The sequence below is a fragment of the Panthera leo genome, chromosome A2, assembly GCF_018350215.1.
Source record: "Panthera leo isolate Ple1 chromosome A2, P.leo_Ple1_pat1.1, whole genome shotgun sequence".
NCBI classification, from domain to species: domain Eukaryota; kingdom Metazoa; phylum Chordata; class Mammalia; order Carnivora; family Felidae; genus Panthera; species Panthera leo.
The window spans coordinates 9,326,637-9,336,463 of record NC_056680.1 but is presented as its reverse complement, the minus strand read 5'-3'; the positions used below and the strand labels follow the sequence as shown (position 1 = coordinate 9,336,463).

General features: G+C 55.6%; 1 long non-coding RNA gene across 3 annotated transcripts; it reads right to left on the bottom strand.

The window, feature by feature from the left end:
- Window positions 1-4,122: 4,122 nt before the first annotated feature.
- LOC122213314 lies at window positions 4,123-9,242 on the bottom strand. Of its 3 annotated transcripts, none has more exons than XR_006199473.1 (3): window positions 9,174-9,242; window positions 6,176-6,277; window positions 4,123-4,476 (listed from the first exon to the last, which is right to left on the bottom strand). It is a non-coding gene; the product is annotated as an uncharacterized LOC122213314 (long non-coding RNA). The 3 variants fall into 3 exon arrangements; XR_006199475.1 differs by having other exon boundaries at window positions 4,123-4,458; XR_006199474.1 differs by having other exon boundaries at window positions 4,123-4,364.
- Between the last annotated feature and the right edge of the window lie 585 nt (window positions 9,243-9,827).

The window sequence follows — 9,827 nt, the reverse complement described above, 5'->3', positions numbered from 1 at the left end:
CAGGTGAGCAAAAGACCCGTTACACCCCCTTGTTCAAGTTGAGCGGAAAGTCAGCTCCTCGTTCTCCCTAGAAAGGGCTTGAGGGAATCCCACAAAGTCTGCAGACAGGGAGAGGGGGGGACGGTCCTCAGGGAACATCAGGGCGCCAGAAGAAGGAAAATCAGAGGCCAGGCAGGGGGAGACTAACACCCCAACTTTCGGGTCAGTCATTGGACCCTGGGGAGCTTAGCGCCACCACCCTCCCTAGAGCCCCTCCCAACCCAGCATACACACTGGCTATGTGACCCGAGGAAAGTGACTTAACCTCTCTGGGCCTCTGTGTCTCCAGCCGTAAAATCGAAATGATAATAAGACTGTTTGTGAAAGTTAAACGCGCTGTTTTACATCAGCCGCCAGCGAACTTTTTCCTAAAGGATCAGAGTGATATTTTCAGCTTTGGGACCCAGATAGTCTCTGTCGCGACTCCTCCACCTGCCATCGTACCAGGAAAGCAGCCAGAGATAACGTGCGAACAAGTGAATGTGGCTGTGTTCTGATACAACTTTACTTACAGGAGCGCCTGGATGGCTCAGTCAGTTAAGCATCCGACTTCAGCTCAGGCCAACATCTCCCAGCTCCTGGGTTCGAGCCCCCCGCGTGGGGATCTGTGCTGACGGCTCAGAGCCTGGCGTCTGCTTCCGGGTCCCGTGTCTCCTTGCCCCTCCCCCACTTGAGCTCGCGTGCGCGCGCTCTCTCTCTCTCTCAAAAATAAATAAAACATTTAAAAAAAAACCACTTTATTTATAAACACAGACAGTGGGCCAGACTGGGCCCTTGTCCTACGTAAGCGGTTCCCAAACTTTTTGGTGTCGATGCCCTTTTACATTCTTAAGAAAATTATCAAGGACTCCAAAGCATGTCTCTTTATGTGGGTAATAGTTACAGATATCCCCCGCCCCAGGGGCCCGGACCCCTTTGAGACCTGCTGTTCTCAGAGTGTCACCCGTCCCACCTGAGCCATTTCCATAGCACCAAAGCAGAAAGTTCGACAGGCCTTCCTCCAGACCTCGACCCTCGAGCTTACCTTGGGCAAAGAAGGCTGAGCAGGCAGCCTGAGAAGGCCTCCAAATGGCAAGGCAGGCCGAGCTCCCTCCACAATAATGACATCTAGGAAGTGACCGGTCCAACAAAAAGCGAAAGAGGGTTTTCACTTCCTAACCAGGTAGGAAGCCAGTCACAACCCCCCACAGACGTCGAGGCCAGCTGTCTGCCCGAGGCAGGGCTGGCCTCTGGCAAAGGCCCACCTCCCGTGGTGCTGAAGCTGTTCAGCACATTTGCCCCGTGCAATTCCCTCTGGAACCAGGGAAACTGCAGCCATCTGTCCACAAGGGAACAAGTCCCCCTGCCAGAGCCCCCCACAGCCCCTGGGCCCAAACCTGAGGCTGCGCGCAGGGAGGCTGGACCCCAGGCCTCCATCACCCACACCTTCAGGCTGGGGCAAATGTAAGTTGCCCAGGAGACTCGGAGGGAGGGAATCAGGAGGGGAAGAGGCAGAGGGTGGCTTGGCTTAAGCCCTGGTCTCACATCCCCTCAGTCTCTGGCCTCAGCCACGTCATCTGGAAGGCTGCAGAAGGGGCAGGGAAATGGGGACTCTGAAAGCCAAGTATACCCTGCAAATGCCCTGGCAGCCTCCTACCTGGGGACAGTGATCTGAGAGATCCAGACGTATTGCAAATGCATCCTCAGGGCTGAAAGGAACTGCTTCGCTACAGTCTAAAGCTTCCCACTGTTCTCTCTCTGAGCCTCAATGTTCTGTCTGTGAAATGGGGGCCTACTACTGTGTCAGGGAGACAAAACATTTCCTCTACCCTCTTCGAGTCAGTGACTGAGGCCTGTGAATTAAACTGAGAAATGACGGACTAACGGGAAAAAAGACACACAATTTTTATTAATATTTACGCGCGCAGAAAAGCGGTGACATTCAAAAGAGTGATTCGACTCAGGGGTTTATATACCATTTTAACAAAGAAAAGGGAGTTTGGGCTTGCAGGGATGATAAATTATGGGGAAATGACTAGGAAATATATGGTGGAAACTAACGGAAGATAAGGATTATTTTTGTAAGGTTTCCTAAGGTTTGTTTATACAGACTCATCTTGGTGCCTCTCCATCTTCGGTGATGAGTCACTCTTGTCTTCCCGACACAGGAGAAAAGGGGACACCTTCAAAACGGGAAGTTTCTGTCACCTTCTTAAAAGGAAACTGATGCCCTGCTTTTAGGTAGAAAAGAGGAGGACAGAGAGCTCTTTTGCATCTCACTTGCCTTCAGCTCAAAATCATCCTAAAGTGGTGTATTTGGGGGTGGCACCTATCTGACCCCCAGCAGCTGCCATCAAAGGACTGGCGGGGTGTGGATGGGTGACAGCACTTGGCTGGAACACGTGGGAAAGTCAGATCTGTGGGTGGCTGCCGACCAGAGCACCCCACGATGGGGACTGCTGGCTCCTCAGGATCGCTGCGCAGCATGGAGGTAAAGGCCTGGTTTTAGGGAAGCAACCGGAAGGAGGAGGACGAGGACACGACTCTCAGCCCGTGTCTTATGTCACCTTGCATTTGGAAAAGCCTCACCTACAGAGCAACGCCAGCATCTTAGAGACCGGTGCTTAGAGTGGTGAAACACACAAGGGGAGGGGCGCCTGGGTGGCTCAGTCCGTCAAGCATCGGACTCTTGATTTCACCTCGGGTCACGATCTCACAGTTCCTGAGTTTGAGCCCTGTGTCGGGCACCTCGCTGACCACGGGGAGCTTGCTTGGGATTCTCTCTCTCCCTCTCTCTCTGCCCCTCTCCGGCTCGTGCGCTCTCTCTTACGCGCGCGAAATAAATGCGCTGTTTCAAAAAAAGAAAATTCTTTAAAAAAAAATGATTAAAAAACACACATAAGTAGAAAAAGGAGAACAGATGGCTTTAAAAACATTAAATAGTAGCAATATTACTCTCCTAGGAGAGCTGTAACGAACCGCCGCAGACTGAGTGGCTTAAAACAACAGAAATTTCTTGTCTCACAACTCAGGAGGCAAGAAGTCCGGAAGTCAAGGTATGGGCGGGGCGGCTCTCACCGAAGGTCCTGAAGGAGAAGCTGTCCATCCATATCTCCCGTCCAGCTCTCGGTGGTTGCTGGCAACCCTTAGGCGTTCCTTGACTTGTGGCTACATCACTGTGCCTCTGTCTCTGTCTTCACCTGGCCTTGTCCCTGTGTCTCTTTCTCTTACGAGGACACTTCGCCTGGATTCAGCCCACCCCCCTCCCCAATGCAGTATGATCTCATCCCTGCCTTTACCTGAATTACATCTGCAAAGCCCTGATTTCCAAACAAGGTCCCTGTGGTTTGATGAGAAATATATTTGGTCTCTGTCCCCAGTTCCTGGTACAGAGCTCTTAAAACCCTTGGGATTTCCCAAGTCACAGGCGTGTCTTTTATCATTCAAAAGAAGATTTTTAAAAAAGGTTTTATTTAATTTTTTAAGGTTTATTTGTTTTTTTTTTTTTTATTTTTAATTTTTTTTTTTTTTTTAACGTTTATTTATTTTTTGAGACAGACAGAGCATGAACGGGGGAGGGTCAGAGAGAGGGGGAGACACAGAATCGGAAACAGGCTCCAGGCTCTGAGCGGTCAGCACAGAGCCCGACGCGGGGCTCGAACTCACGGGCCGCGAGATCATGACCTGAGCCGAAGTCGGAGGCTTAACCGACTGAGCCACCCAGGCGCCCCAGGTTTATTTGTTTTTGAGAGAGAGAGAGAGAGCGCAGAGATAGAGGGAGACACAGAATCCGAAGCAGGCTCCAGGCTCTGAGCTGTCAGCACAGAGCCCCACGCGGGGCTCGAACTCACGAACCACGAGATGATGACCTGAGCTGAAGTCGATCGCTCAACTGACTGGGTCACCCAGACACGCCTAAAGATTTTGTTTTATTTTCAATGTTTATTTTGAGAGCGCGCGCGCCCTCACGTGCACAAGTGTGGGAGGGGCAGAGAGAGAATCCCAAGCAGGCTCCCAGCTGTCAGAGCAGAGCCCGACTTGGAGCTCGATCCCACGTACCCCGAGATCGTGACCTGAGCCAAAGCCAAGAGTCGACTGAGCACCGCCCCCCCCCCCCCCAGGCCACCTGGATTAATGCCCTTATGAAAGAGCCCCGGGAGAGCTCTCGCCCCTTCCAGCATGGGGGGAAAAGCGAGGAGATGGTGTCTCTGAGCTAAGAGGCAAGCAGGCCCCACCAGACGCCGCATCTGCTGGTGCCTCCAGAACCATGAACAATAACTCTCCGTGGCTTACAAGCCCCCGGTCCGTGGTCTTCTGTCGTGGCAGCCCAAACGGACGAAGATGGCCTGAACGGGGCGCGAGCAGACAGGGGCTGCTGGCCGGAGTAGTCTTCAGAGGGGCTGGGCACGGAGCCGCTCTCGTTCCACCCCTGCCCTGGATCTGCCATGACAGCCCCATCTGCTGAACGTGACACCCACGCTCCATCTGGCCTCCCGTCCCTGCCCGGAATAGCAGCCCGAGCCCCTCTGCGCTCCACCCAACGTGCCCACCACATCGGGCCCTGCGAGCTTTCCAGAGCTCTACCCCCCCCCCCAGCCTCCCACGCGGTCTGCGCAGACCCAGCCCTCCCCCCTCCGCTGCCCTGCTCCAGCCCTTAAACGTAAAGAAGGCCTCGCCCTGCCCAGCTTATTCTCCGAGACTGCATTTCTCCTGTAAAAAAAAAAAAAAAAAAATGATCTGGGGGGATACGCAGCCCGCTGCGGACAGTGGTTCCTTCCAGCGGGGGCTGGGAAGGCACGCCACAGAGGGCTGTGTAGACTTTGGTATTTTACTAAATTCTCCAAAATTCATGACTGCTTCTGCCATGTGGAAACAGTTTTTAAAGGCATCCAGATGACTTCTTCTCAAAAAAAAAAAAAAAAAAAGCTTCCGGAGCCCCACATTTCCCCGTGGGATCAAAGACTATATTATAATAATCGATCAACTGGACAACCAAATGAGACTCAGAGCCCCCCCCCCCCCAAAAAAAAAAAACAACAAAACAAAGTCTGGGCCTTGTTAAGGTCCGCATCTCCAATCTCCAGCCCCAGCTCCTGGCCCCCAAGAAGGCCCAGGGGAGCCTTTGGTCGAGCTGAGGTTGCGCGGGCGGGACGCGGGCAGGTACACCAGATAGGCAGCGCCACCCAGAGGCCGGTCGGCGAACGGCCAGGGCGTGGCGGGGTAGACCCCTCAGGGAATCTGCGGCGAGAGGCACTGAGCTGGGTGTGCAGGCAGGAGTCTAGAGGCACTGGGGTGGGAGTGAGGGGCACAACAGTACCCCTACTCCCGGCTCCGGAGACAGAAGCTGGACCAGCAGGGACAATACGGATGTAAATGCCCGGCCGCTCTATGGAAAAGACTTTCTACCGATTACTTGGAACAGAGAGTAGATGGCTCAGGAAAGACCTATAGCGTTTGGGGGCCGGAGAGGCTGCTGGCGCTGGAGGCCCTGTGAGCCGCCTCCTTCTCAGGAAGAGCCCTGGGGAGGCGGGAGGGCTGCAGAGGAGCTCCGGGAGCACCGTGCGGGGAGGGGCTGGCTAAGAGGAGGAGACGGGGAAGGTATTTGCAGGTCAGAAAACTAAGGGTCAGAAAGGTTCAATCCCTTGTCCAAGATCTCGCCCGAAGTCACATGGGGGGCGGGGGGAGGGGAACCTTAAAAGTGCACCCAGCTGGTTTCCCTCCAGTCAGCCCTGTGGCCTCCCAGAGGGTGAGGACACGCCCTTCCTGGCTGGCACTTGTCCTGCCCCCTTTCCCAGTACGCTTGTCCCCGCTCATCCTAAACCTCTCCCAAGTGCTGCCTCCCTGCGGCCAGGACCACTGGGGGTGCAAACCACTAAGCCACCAACCGGGAACAACAGTCTCCAGGTCTTTGAAGTTCAGGTGGCCAAAAGCCCAAGGTGGGTCAAGGTATTGCACCAGTCTCTATCTGCCACACCTCCCCACCGGCAGGGACAGCGCGGTCCTGCCACCTCGGGAACACAAGACAATCAAAAGTCCCCCGGTGGATGGACAGTTTCTTCTCCCTACTCCCTACCTCAGCCCCCCCCCCCCCCCCCCCCCCGTGACTACAGCTCCTCCCTGCCCTGCTCTGGGTCAGCAGGGTCCTGGGGTTTTTCACCTGCTGAGCAGAGGACGCAGATGTGACCGGATTCCCCTGAAGGCACAGTGGTCTAGGCCGGGCCATCCAGCAGCAGTCTGAAAACAGCCACATTGCAATTTTCTAGTTGCCACATTGAAAAAAGTAAAAAAGAACAGGTGATTTTTTTTTTCAGGTTTTTCAAGTTGAGGTGAAACTCACATAACTGAAAATTAACCATTTAAAGGGTTCAATTCTGGGGCGCCTGGGTGGCTCAGTCGGTTGTGCGACTTTGGCTTAGGTCCTGATCCCATGGTCCGTGAGTTCGAGCCCCACATCAGGCTCGCTGCTGTCACTGCAGAGGCTGCTTCGGATCCTCTGTCCCCCTCTCTCTCTGCCCTGCCCCCCCCTCAAAAATAAATAAACATTTATTATTTTTTTAATTTTTTTTAACGTTTATTTATTTTTGAGACAGAGAGAGACAGAGCATGAACGGGGGAGGGGCAGAGAGAGAGGGAGACGCAGAATCTGAAACAGGCTCCAGGCTCCGAGCTGTCAGCACAGAGCCCGACGCGGGGGCTCGAACTCACAGACCGTGAGATCGTGACCTGAGCCGAAGTCGGACGCTTAACCCACCGAGCCACCCAGGCGCCCCAATAAATAAACATTTAAATGCAAAAAATAAATAGCTAAAAATAAAGTATTCAGGGGCGCCTGGGTGGCTCAGAAGGTTGGGCTGCTGACTTCGGCTCAGGTCACGATCTCGCGGTCCGTGAGTTTGAGCCCTGCGTCGGGCTCTGTGCTGACCGCTCAGAGCCTGGAGCCTGTTTCAGATTCTGCGTCTCCCTCTCTCTCTGACCCTCCCCCGTTCATGCTCTGTCTCTCTCTGTCTCAAAAATAAATAAACGTTAAAAAAAAATAAAAAAAATAAAGTGTTCAATTCCATGGCACCTAGTACACCCCAGTCTTATGCAGCTATCACCTCTGTCTGATTTCAGAATAAACCCCGTCCCCATGAGCAGTCACTGCCCATTTCTCCCTCTCTCAGCGTCTCGCAACCCCTAATCTGCTTTCTTTGTTATTTTTATAACATTTTTTATTTATTTTTGAGAGACAGAGCACGAGCGGGGAAGAGGTAGAGAGAGAGGGGGAAACACAGAATCCGAAGCAGGCTCCAGGCTCCGAGCTGCCCGCACAGAGCCGGACGCGGGGCTCGAACCCACGAACCTCGAGGTCATGACCTGAGCCCATGTCGGACGCTTCACCGACTGAGCCACCCAGGCGCCCCTCCTGGGGTCATTCTTGAGCTCTGTTGTGCCACCAGTTCCCCGGGGGGTCTGGGGCAGGATGCCGGATGCCCCCGCCTGTGGGCTCGGCGCTGGGGTAAGCAGGTGATGCCCGCACAGCTAGGGTGGGACAGGCTGTCCTCCAATCCCTGTTCTGTCACCTCTGGCTACCTGTTCCACTGCCCCGCCTCACCCACACAGGCACGTGTCCTGCTGTGAATGTCCTATGTTGCTGTAACCCGCACTCATATGTTGATGCCCTAACCCCCAAGGTGACGGTATGATGAGAGGGCCTCTGGGAGGTGTTTAGGCCACAAAGGAGAGCCCTCCTGAACGGGAACCGTGCCGTGGCGAAGGAGACCCCGGGGCCCTCCCTCGGCCCTTCCGCCAGGTCAGGGTACGATGAGCAGTTGCCGTCTGTGAACCGGGGAGAGCCCTCTCACCGTCTGCTCCACCTGCTGGTGCCTCGATCGTGGACTCCCAGCCCCCAGAACCGTGAGAAACAAATGTCTCTCGCCCTTCCGTCCCTCGGACGGTTGTTAGAGCGGCCGGCGCTGACCGAGATATGTCCCCACCCGGGACCTCAGCCTTCCAATCAATAACATAGGAGCGAAATAGGAAGGATGTGTGTGCGTGAGGGTCGATGATGCTGTAGAGCAAGGGGGCGCAGGGGGCTTGGGCATCCGGCAGGAGACGCCGGCCGCAGAGGCCAGTGCCTAAGACCCGGGAGCCATCGCTGGCCTGTGGGTTCCCCTGAGTCGGCGGGTCATGCACTGGGCTTGTCCCCTGGTGCAGAGCCCGGGCAGGGCTGGGAGAAAGAAGGCAGCCGGGGCGAGGGAGACCTCGGGTCAACAGGGACCCAGCCGGGGGCTGTTACAGGGTTGCTTCTTGTGTTCCCAGCTTTCTCGGGGCAGACCCGCCGGGCCTGGGGGGGCCACGCCAGGCCTTCCTCTGACTCATCCATCCTGGTGAGGACCCCGCAGTGGAGGCGGAGAAAGCAGCCTTTAAATATAGCTCAGCACCATCTGATGCTCCGGGACTGATGGAAGGAAGCCAGTGGCCGCCCCTGACCCAGCCAGCCTCCCTCCGCGCTAGGTTCAGACCTCCTCCCCGCCCCGCCCCTCCCCCACGGCCCCCACCCCCGCCTCCCTGCCTCCCCGCCCCTTCCCTCAAGGGCTCAGACGTTTAGGCTTTCTGCAAATGTGAGATATAAAAAGAACCGGGGGGTGGGGGGGGGGGCGCGGGCGCAGGGGTGGGGAATGGCCACTGGCTGGCGGAGAGATACCGCCCCCATAGGGCCCTGAGCAGTGACACGGCGACAAGCTGGCATTTAGCGTCAGGCAGAAGGAGGCCAGCCAGCTGGGGGAAAGCCAAGTCTGACTTTATCCAGGCCCCTCTCCTTGGCCCACACCGGGCCCTGGAAATGGCAAATTGTGGGGCGCCTGGGTGGCTCAGGCGGTTGAGCGTCCCGCTTGGGCTCCGGTCATGATCTCACAGTTCCGTGAGTTCAAGCCCCACTTGGTGCTTGCTGCTGTCAAGGCAAAGCCTGCTTTGGATCCTCTCTCTCTCTCTCTCTCTCTCTCTCTCTGTCTCTCTCTCTCTGCCCCTCCCAGGTTCGTGCTCTCTCTCTCTCTCTCTCTTGCTCTCTCAAAAAAAAAAAAAAAAAAATTTAAATCTTGTTATAAAAAGAAAGAAGTTGCAAATGGTGCGGATGCCCTGAGCCAAGGCGAGTCAAACCTGCCCCAGGAACTTACCTCACTGAGGACACAAGGACATCCTGCTCCTGGCTGCCGGTCCCACAGGGCTCCAGCCCCGGACTGGCCCCCACGCATCGGGTGGCCAGGGATACAACAGCACCAGCCACCTCCCCCTCAGTCCGCCCCCCCCTCCCCTCCCCCCCCCCCCACGGCTGACCACTCCCTGCTTTCTGCCAGCCCTTCTCCTATATGTTGAACACCAGCTGTGTGTCGGGCACAGGTCCAGGAGCAGTGAGGGCATGCACAGTAGTGAGTAAGACGGGCACTGTCCATATCTCATGGGCTCACGGTCAGATGGAGGAGGCACAAAGCACATCAAGAGAAAAACACCAACAAACCCAAAGAGAAAGCATGGAAATAACGACTGCTGGGAGGAAGCCAGCCTTCCTCAGAAAGGGAAGGGGAAGTGTCCATGAGACGGAGAAGGAGCACACTGAGAGGACCAGGATGCAACGTGCATCCTCCTCGGGACTATTGGGTCTTTATCCTGAAGGCAGTAGGGAGCCACTGAAGGCTCAGGAGGACTGGCATGCTCGGACTTCCACTGACTTACGGACAGAGAGTGGATTGGGTGATTACCAGAGGGTGGGGAGGGAGTGGGGGACTCGCGTTTAACGGGGACAGAGTTTCAGTTTGGGAAGATGAAAAGGT